This window comes from Salmo salar, unplaced genomic scaffold, assembly GCF_905237065.1.
Source record: "Salmo salar unplaced genomic scaffold, Ssal_v3.1, whole genome shotgun sequence".
In the NCBI taxonomy this organism is placed as follows: domain Eukaryota; kingdom Metazoa; phylum Chordata; class Actinopteri; order Salmoniformes; family Salmonidae; genus Salmo; species Salmo salar.
This window is the reverse complement of record NW_025548155.1, coordinates 102,910-112,500: the sequence shown is the minus strand read 5'-3', so window position 1 is coordinate 112,500 and position 9,591 is coordinate 102,910. Positions and strand designations below refer to the sequence as shown.

Here is a 9,591-nt window from a genome sequence, read left to right as displayed (position 1 = left end):
GACAGAGGACAGTAACAGTTCAAGACAGAGGACAGTAACAGTTCAAGACAGAGGACAGTAACAGTTCAAGACAGAGGACAGTAACAGTTCAAGACAGAGGACAGTAACAGTTCAAGACAGAGGACAGTAACAGTTCAAGACAGAGGACAGTAACAGTTCAAGACAGAGGACAGTTCAAGACAGAGGACAGTTACAGTTCAAGACAGAGGACAGTAACAGTTCAAGACAGAGGACAGTAACAGTTCAAGACAGAGGACAGTAACAGTTCAAGACAGAGGACAGTTACAGTTCAAGACAGAGGACAGTTACAGTTCAAGACAGAGGACAGTAACAGTTCAAGACAGAGGACAGTTCAAGACAGAGGACAGTTACAGTTCAAGACAGAGGACAGTAACAGTTCAAGACAGAGGACAGTAACAGTTCAAGACAGAGGACAGTAACAGTTCAAGACAGAGGACAGTTACAGTTCAAGACAGAGGACAGTTACAGTTCAAGACAGAGGACAGTAACAGTTCAAGACAGAGGACAGTTCAAGACAGAGGACAGTTACAGTTCAAGACAGAGGACAGTAACAGTTCAAGACAGAGGACAGTAACAGTTCAAGACAGAGGACAGTTACAGTTCAAGACAGAGGACAGTAACAGTTCAAGACAGAGGACAGTTCAAGACAGAGGACAGTAACAGTTCAAGACAGAGGACAGTTCAAGACAGAGGACAGTTACAGTTCAAGACAGAGGACAGTAACAGTTCAAGACAGAGGACAGTAACAGTTCAAGACAGAGGACAGTTACAGTTCAAGACAGAGGACAGTAACAGTTCAAGACAGAGGACAGTTCAAGACAGAGGACAGTAACAGTTCAAGACAGAGGACAGTAACAGACAGAGGACAGTAACAGTTCAAGACAGAGGACAGTAACAGTTCAAGACAGAGTACAGTAACAGTTCAAGACAGAGGACAGTAACAGTTCAAGACAGAGGACAGTAACAGTTCAAGACAGAGGACAGTTCAAGACAGAGGACAGTAACAGTTCAAGACAGAGGACAGTTCAAGACAGAGGACAGTTACAGTTCAAGACAGAGGACAGTAACAGTTCAAGACAGAGGACAGTAACAGTTCAAGACAGAGGACAGTTACAGTTCAAGACAGAGGACAGTAACAGTTCAAGACAGAGGACAGTAACAGTTCAAGACAGAGGACAGTTCAAGACAGAGGACAGTTACAGTTCAAGACAGAGGACAGTAACAGTTCAAGACAGAGGACAGTAACAGTTCAAGACAGAGGACAGTTCAAGACAGAGGACAGTAACATTTCAAGACAGAGGACAGTTACAGTTCAAGACAGAGGACAGTAACAGTTCAAGACAGAGGACAGTAACAGTTCAAGACAGAGGACAGTAACAGTTCAAGACAGAGGACAGTTCAAGACAGAGGACAGTAACAGTTCAAGACAGAGGACAGTAACAGTTCAAGACAGAGGACAGTAACATTTCAAGACAGAGGACAGTTCAAGACAGAGGACAGTAACATTTCAAGACAGAGGACAGTTCAAGACAGAGGACAGTAACATTTCAAGACAGAGGACAGTAACAGTTCAAGACAGAGGACAGAGGACAGTTCAAGACAGAGGACAGTAACAGTTCAAGACAGAGGACAGTAACATTTCAAGACAGAGGACAGTTCAAGACAGAGGACAGTAACATTTCGAGACAGAGGACAGTAACAGTTCAAGACAGAGGACAGTAACAGTTCAAGACAGAGGACAGTTCAAGACAGAGGACAGTAACAGTTCAAGACAGAGGACAGTAACAGTTCAAGACAGAGGACAGAAGACAGTTCGAGACAGAGGACAGTAACATTTCAAGACAGAGGACAGTAACAGTTCAAGACAGAGGACAGTTCAAGACAGAGGACAGTAACAGTTCGAGACAGAGGACAGTTCAAGACAGAGGACAGTAACAGTTCAAGACAGAGGACAGTAACAGTTCAAGACAGAGGACAGTAACATTTCAAGACAGAGGACAGTTCAAGACAGAGGACAGTAACAGTTCAAGACAGAGGACAGTTCAAGACAGAGGACAGTAACAGTTCAAGACAGAGGACAGTAACAGTTCAAGACAGAGGACAGTAACAGTTCAAGACAGAGGACAGTAACATTTCAAGACAGAGGACAGTTCAAGACAGAGGACAGTAACAGTTCAAGACAGAGGACAGTTCAAGACAGAGGACAGTTACAGTTCAAGACAGAGGACAGTAACAGTTCAAGACAGAGGACAGTTCAAGACAGAGGACAGTTACAGTTCAAGACAGAGGACAGTAACAGTTCAAGACAGAGGACAGTAACAGTTCAAGACAGAGGACAGTAACAGTTCAAGACAGAGGACAGTTACAGTTCAAGACAGAGGACAGTTACAGTTCAAGACAGAGGACAGTTCAAGACAGAGGACAGTTACAGTTCAAGACAGAGGACAGTAACAGTTCAAGACAGAGGACAGTAACAGTTCAAGACAGAGGACAGTTACAGTTCAAGACAGAGGACAGTAACAGTTCAAGACAGAGGACAGTTCAAGACAGAGGACAGTAACAGTTCAAGACAGAGGACAGTAACAGACAGAGGACAGTAACAGTTCAAGACAGAGGACAGTAACAGTTCAAGACAGAGGACAGTAACAGTTCAAGACAGAGGACAGTAACAGTTCAAGACAGAGGACAGTTCAAGACAGAGGACAGTAACAGTTCAAGACAGAGGACAGTTCAAGACAGAGGACAGTTACAGTTCAAGACAGAGGACAGTAACAGTTCAAGACAGAGGACAGTAACAGTTCAAGACAGAGGACAGTTACAGTTCAAGACAGAGGACAGTAACAGTTCAAGACAGAGGACAGTAACAGTTCAAGACAGAGGACAGTTCAAGACAGAGGACAGTTACAGTTCAAGACAGAGAACAGTAACAGTTCAAGACAGAGGACAGTAACATTTCAAGACAGAGGACAGTAACAGTTCAAGACAGAGGACAGTAACAGTTCAAGACAGAGGACAGTAACAGTTCAAGACAGAGGACAGTAACAGTTCAAGACAGAGGACAGTAACAGTTCAAGACAGAGGACAGTTCAAGACAGAGGACAGTAACAGTTCAAGACAGAGGACAGTAACAGTTCAAGACAGAGGACAGAGGACAGTTCAAGACAGAGGACAGTAACAGTTCAAGACAGAGGACAGTAACAGTTCAAGACAGAGGACAGTAACAGTTCAAGACAGAGGACAGAGGACAGTTCAAGACAGAGGACAGTAACAGTTCAAGACAGAGGACAGTTACAGTTCAAGACAGAGGACAGTAACAGTTCAAGACAGAGGACAGTAACAGTTCAAGACAGAGGACAGTTCAAGACAGAGGACAGTTACAGTTCAAGACAGAGGACAGTAACAGTTCAAGACAGAGGACAGTAACAGTTCAAGACAGAGGACAGTTTAAGACAGAGGACAGTAACATTTCAAGACAGAGGACAGTAACAGTTCAAGACAGAGGACAGTAACAGTTCAAGACAGAGGACAGTAACAGTTCAAGACAGAGGACAGTAACAGTTCAAGACAGAGGACAGTAACAGTTCAAGACAGAGGACAGTTCAAGACAGAGGACAGTAACATTTCAAGACAGAGGACAGTAACAGTTCAAGACAGAGGACAGTAACAGTTCAAGACAGAGGACAGTAACAGTTCAAGACAGAGGACAGTAACAGTTCAAGACAGAGGACAGTAACAGTTCAAGACAGAGGACAGTAACAGTTCAAGACAGAGGACAGTTCAAGACAGAGGACAGTAACAGTTCAAGACAGAGGACAGTAACAGTTCAAGACAGAGGACAGTAACATTTCAAGACAGAGGACAGTTCAAGACAGAGGACAGTAACATTTCAAGACAGAGGACAGTAACAGTTCAAGACAGAGGACAGTTCAAGACAGAGGACAGTAACAGTTCAAGACAGAGGACAGTAACATTTCAAGACAGAGGACAGTTCAAGACAGAGGACAGTAACAGTTCAAGACAGAGGACAGTAACAGTTCAAGACAGAGGACAGTTACAGTTCAAGACAGAGGACAGTAACAGTTCAAGACAGAGGACAGTTCAAGACAGAGGACAGTTACAGTTCAAGACAGAGGACAGTAACAGTTCAAGACAGAGGACAGTAACAGTTCAAGACAGAGGACAGTTACAGTTCAAGACAGAGGACAGTAACAGTTCAAGACAGAGGACAGTTCAAGACAGAGGACAGTAACAGTTCAAGACAGAGGACAGTAACAGACAGAGGACAGTAACAGTTCAAGACAGAGGACAGTAACAGTTCAAGACAGAGGACAGTAACAGTTCAAGACAGAGGACAGTAACAGTTCAAGACAGAGGACAGTAACAGTTCAAGACAGAGGACAGTTCAAGACAGAGGACAGTAACAGTTCAAGACAGAGGACAGTTCAAGACAGAGGACAGTTACAGTTCAAGACAGAGGACAGTAACAGTTCAAGACAGAGGACAGTAACAGTTCAAGACAGAGGACAGTTACAGTTCAAGACAGAGGACAGTAACAGTTCAAGACAGAGGACAGTAACAGTTCAAGACAGAGGACAGTTCAAGACAGAGGACAGTTACAGTTCAAGACAGAGGACAGTAACAGTTCAAGACAGAGGACAGTAACAGTTCAAGACAGAGGACAGTTCAAGACAGAGGACAGTAACATTTCAAGACAGAGGACAGTTACAGTTCAAGACAGAGGACAGTAACAGTTCAAGACAGAGGACAGTAACAGTTCAAGACAGAGGACAGTAACAGTTCAAGACAGAGGACAGTTCAAGACAGAGGACAGTAACAGTTCAAGACAGAGGACAGTAACAGTTCAAGACAGAGGACAGTAACATTTCAAGACAGAGGACAGTTCAAGACAGAGGACAGTAACATTTCAAGACAGAGGACAGTTCAAGACAGAGGACAGTAACATTTCAAGACAGAGGACAGTAACAGTTCAAGACAGAGGACAGAGGACAGTTCAAGACAGAGGACAGTAACAGTTCAAGACAGAGGACAGTAACATTTCAAGACAGAGGACAGTTCAAGACAGAGGACAGTAACATTTCGAGACAGAGGACAGTAACAGTTCAAGACAGAGGACAGTAACAGTTCAAGACAGAGGACAGTTCAAGACAGAGGACAGTAACAGTTCAAGACAGAGGACAGTAACAGTTCAAGACAGAGGACAGAAGACAGTTCGAGACAGAGGACAGTAACATTTCAAGACAGAGGACAGTAACAGTTCAAGACAGAGGACAGTTCAAGACAGAGGACAGTAACAGTTCGAGACAGAGGACAGTTCAAGACAGAGGACAGTAACAGTTCAAGACAGAGGACAGTAACAGTTCAAGACAGAGGACAGTAACAGTTCAAGACAGAGGACAGTTCAAGACAGAGGACAGTAACATTTCAAGACAGAGGACAGTAACAGTTCAAGACAGAGGACAGTAACAGTTCAAGACAGAGGACAGTAACAGTTCAAGACAGAGGACAGTAACAGTTCAAGACAGAGGACAGTAACAGTTCAAGACAGAGGACAGTAACAGTTCAAGACAGAGGACAGTTCAAGACAGAGGACAGTAACAGTTCAAGACAGAGGACAGTAACAGTTCAAGACAGAGGACAGTAACATTTCAAGACAGAGGACAGTTCAAGACAGAGGACAGTAACATTTCAAGACAGAGGACAGTAACAGTTCAAGACAGAGGACAGTTCAAGACAGAGGACAGTAACAGTTCAAGACAGAGGACAGTAACATTTCAAGACAGAGGACAGTTCAAGACAGAGGACAGTAACAGTTCAAGACAGAGGACAGTAACAGTTCAAGACAGAGGACAGTTACAGTTCAAGACAGAGGACAGTAACAGTTCAAGACAGAGGACAGTTCAAGACAGAGGACAGTTACAGTTCAAGACAGAGGACAGTAACAGTTCAAGACAGAGGACAGTAACAGTTCAAGACAGAGGACAGTTACAGTTCAAGACAGAGGACAGTAACAGTTCAAGACAGAGGACAGTTCAAGACAGAGGACAGTAACAGTTCAAGACAGAGGACAGTAACAGACAGAGGACAGTAACAGTTCAAGACAGAGGACAGTAACAGTTCAAGACAGAGGACAGTAACAGTTCAAGACAGAGGACAGTAACAGTTCAAGACAGAGGACAGTAACAGTTCAAGACAGAGGACAGTTCAAGACAGAGGACAGTAACAGTTCAAGACAGAGGACAGTTCAAGACAGAGGACAGTTACAGTTCAAGACAGAGGACAGTAACAGTTCAAGACAGAGGACAGTAACAGTTCAAGACAGAGGACAGTTACAGTTCAAGACAGAGGACAGTAACAGTTCAAGACAGAGGACAGTAACAGTTCAAGACAGAGGACAGTTCAAGACAGAGGACAGTTACAGTTCAAGACAGAGGACAGTAACAGTTCAAGACAGAGGACAGTAACAGTTCAAGACAGAGGACAGTTCAAGACAGAGGACAGTAACATTTCAAGACAGAGGACAGTTACAGTTCAAGACAGAGGACAGTAACAGTTCAAGACAGAGGACAGTAACAGTTCAAGACAGAGGACAGTAACAGTTCAAGACAGAGGACAGTTCAAGACAGAGGACAGTAACAGTTCAAGACAGAGGACAGTAACAGTTCAAGACAGAGGACAGTAACATTTCAAGACAGAGGACAGTTCAAGACAGAGGACAGTAACATTTCAAGACAGAGGACAGTTCAAGACAGAGGACAGTAACATTTCAAGACAGAGGACAGTAACAGTTCAAGACAGAGGACAGAGGACAGTTCAAGACAGAGGACAGTAACAGTTCAAGACAGAGGACAGTAACATTTCAAGACAGAGGACAGTTCAAGACAGAGGACAGTAACATTTCGAGACAGAGGACAGTAACAGTTCAAGACAGAGGACAGTAACAGTTCAAGACAGAGGACAGTTCAAGACAGAGGACAGTAACAGTTCAAGACAGAGGACAGTAACAGTTCAAGACAGAGGACAGAAGACAGTTCGAGACAGAGGACAGTAACATTTCAAGACAGAGGACAGTAACAGTTCAAGACAGAGGACAGTTCAAGACAGAGGACAGTAACAGTTCGAGACAGAGGACAGTTCAAGACAGAGGACAGTAACAGTTCAAGACAGAGGACAGTAACAGTTCGTAAAACTAGACTACCTTGATCTGAACAAAGTTCTCAGGACAATACTTCTCCACCTCGGCATCAAACAGCAGGACAGGATTACAGCTGTGCCTGGACACACACACACACACACACACACACACACACACACACACACACACACACACACACACACACACACACACACACACACACACACACACACACACACACACACACACACACACACACACAGTTAAACACACACAGAGAGAGACAGAGAGAGAGACAGAGAGAGAGAGAGAGAGAGAGAGAGAGAGAGAGAGAGAGAGAGAGAGAGAGAGAGACAGAGAGACAGAGAGACAGAGAGAGAGAGAGAGAGAGAGAGAGAGAGAGAGAGAGAGAGAGAGAGAGAGAGAGAGAGAGAGAGCACTATACGGGGTGTTGTATGAAGACAGAAGTCGTCAGTCTCACCATTTCTGGAACTGAGCCTTAAACTCCAACGCCAGCAAATGTCCGGACACTGACGTCATACACACCGTCACATTCTGTAGGGACACACACACACACACACACACACACACACACACACACACACACACACACACACACACACACACACACACAGAATGAGCAACCACCCAAAATACACCTGGAATAGAACAATAGTGTTGAACGATGTTACTTACCTGTCCAAACAGGTTGTATTCAAACTCATAGAGTTTATTATAGACAGACAGACCCTCACTCTGAAACACAGACAGACAGGTTATTATAGACAGACAGACAGACCCTCACTCTGAAACACAGACAGACAGGTTATTATAGACAGACAGACCCTCACTCTGAAACAGACAGACAGGTTATTATAGACAGACAGACAGACCCTCACTCTGAAACAGACAGACAGGTTATTATAGACAGACAGACCCTCACTCTGAAACACAGACAGACAGGTTATTATAGACAGACAGACCCTCACTCTGAAACACAGACAGACAGGTTATTATAGACAGACAGACCCTCACTCTGAAACACAGACAGACAGGTTATTATAGACAGACAGACAGACCCTCACTCTGAAACAGACAGACAGGTTATTATAGACAGACAGCCCCTCACTCTGAAACAGACAGACAGGTTATTATAGACAGACAGCCCCTCACTCTGAAACACAGACAGACAGGTTATTATAGACAGACAGCCCCTCACTCTGAAACAGACAGAGAGGTTATTATAGACAGACAGCCCCTCACTCTGAAACAGACAGACAGGTTATTATAGACAGACAGACAGCCCCTCACTCTGAAACAGACAGACAGGTTATTATAGACAGACAGACAGACCCTCACTCTGAAACAGACAGACAGGTTATTATAGACAGACAGCCCCTCACTCTGAAACACAGACAGACAGGTTATTATAGACAGACAGCCCCTCACTCTGAAACAGACAGACAGGTTATTATAGACAGACAGACAGCCCCTCACTCTGAAACAGACAGACAGGTTATTATAGACAGACAGCCCCTCACTCTGAAACAGACAGACAGGTTATTATAGACAGACAGACCCTCACTCTGAAACAGACAGACAGGTTATTATAGACAGACAGCTGAGATAAACAGAGACAATCACACCTTGTTGATGTGAGAGAATTATGTCATGAGAAGACAACTGGAAGCTGAAATAAACAGACAAATCGTCCCATGTACTGATAAAACCCATATCTCTCTCACACACATCTAAGACCAAACCCATCAACACATGAACAGACTCACCCTCCTCATTCTGCCGTTGGACATGATGTCCGCGATGCACTTGGCCGCGTCATTCTTCTCCGCCACACAGAGAACCCGTTTGATCGGAGTCCGCCGGATCATGTCTCCCGGGGAGTCTGTCCTCTTATACCCGGTAACGCGAAACCCTCTGTGGATCTGGAACCGTAACGTTAACGGTCGTCCGGATGTGAACAGAGCCCTAGTCAGATGGTGTATCAGCATAGCTTAGCCTAGCCTAGCTTAGCTTAGCCAGGACGCATTGGAGCTACACATGTCATAACGTTAATTAAACACGTCGTGGTCAACTAACACCAAGCTAACATTAGTCAAATTTATCTCCAGAATTGTTGTTACAAACTGTTATTTATTCATAAAACTGTCCAGATCTCACATGTCAGTTAGCTTGATGGGAGTAGCTAGCTAAGTCATGTCAAACTTCAAGCCTGAAGTTGCCGAAACTTAACTTTAACACTTTTCCTAATCACCTAACCGCAATGTACGAAGTAACGTGGATCCAATCTGCCAATAAATAAGTTGTTTTTAAAACTATTTTTTTGACAACTGAAAGGGGTTGATTAAACGGCAGCTAATTTGATGTTATGGATTTTACAAATTCCGCGCCTGTCAACA

At 44.1% G+C, this 9,591-nt stretch overlaps 1 pseudogene; it reads right to left on the bottom strand.

Moving 5' to 3' along the window:
• The window catches only part of LOC123732709 (DNA topoisomerase 3-alpha-like), a 65,551-nt pseudogene extending 55,968 nt beyond the window's left edge, over positions 1 to 9,583 (bottom strand).
• Positions 9,584 to 9,591: the final 8 nt, after the last annotated feature.